We start from the raw sequence: 799 nt of genomic DNA, 5'->3' as shown, positions 1-799 counted from the left end.
ACCAGCTGGGGGACTGTTTGAAAAGCAGTGAGGGAGAGAACTGGACGGCTGGGACTCAACTCTTCGGAATAGTACAAAGGAGTTGAGACTGAATTCCATCTGCAAGAGGCTGGAGGTTTTGTGTTCCCTCACAGGGGACCCTCACCAGATTAGCTTTGCTGTGCTACTCAGAGTGTGCACAGACTCCAGAATATAAGGGACCAGGCTGAAAATAAATGTAACAAATGTCTGCTGAGCCTGGGATAAAGGGATTGGTTCCCCTACCAGTGGACACGGTTTGGGTTCCGTTAAGGCCTCCTTTAAGAACTTTTCTTCAGATGCTAAATCACTGCTGATCCTGGTGGTTGCTGCATTTTGGGCAAAGCGTCAGGGCTGACCCAGGCCAAAGTGAGGTATTTCTGCCTCTGTTATTAAGCTGAGAAATTCAAAATGTCTTTTGAAGAATAATTTGTTGAGATCATGGAAATCAGTGATTACTAAGAGTGAGATTTTTAAATCACAAAAGCCTATCTCTATAAACCTTCAGTCTGACAGAATCCATGAGTTGCCCAAAATAGCCATTCTGTGTGGACTCTGTTTAAGCTGTTCTGTGTGGACTCTGTTTAAGTTGGAATTTAATAGAATCAATCAGTTTAAGGTGAAATGGGACAGTGCAGTTTGTGAGCTCAGCATCAGAACCTCTCTTCCCTCATTTAGAGAACTCTACGTTCAGTGTTGATCTGCCCTGAATACAGAATACCTCCTGCCTTGGAACAGGGCTCCTGTCTTGTCCTCACCCCACATCAATATTTGTGTCTAA

The sequence above is a fragment of the Otolemur garnettii genome, unplaced genomic scaffold, assembly GCF_000181295.1.
Source record: "Otolemur garnettii isolate 467f Iridium unplaced genomic scaffold, OtoGar3 scaffold00076, whole genome shotgun sequence".
In the NCBI taxonomy this organism is placed as follows: Eukaryota; Metazoa; Chordata; class Mammalia; order Primates; family Galagidae; genus Otolemur; species Otolemur garnettii.
Note: the sequence above shows the minus strand (reverse complement) of the source record.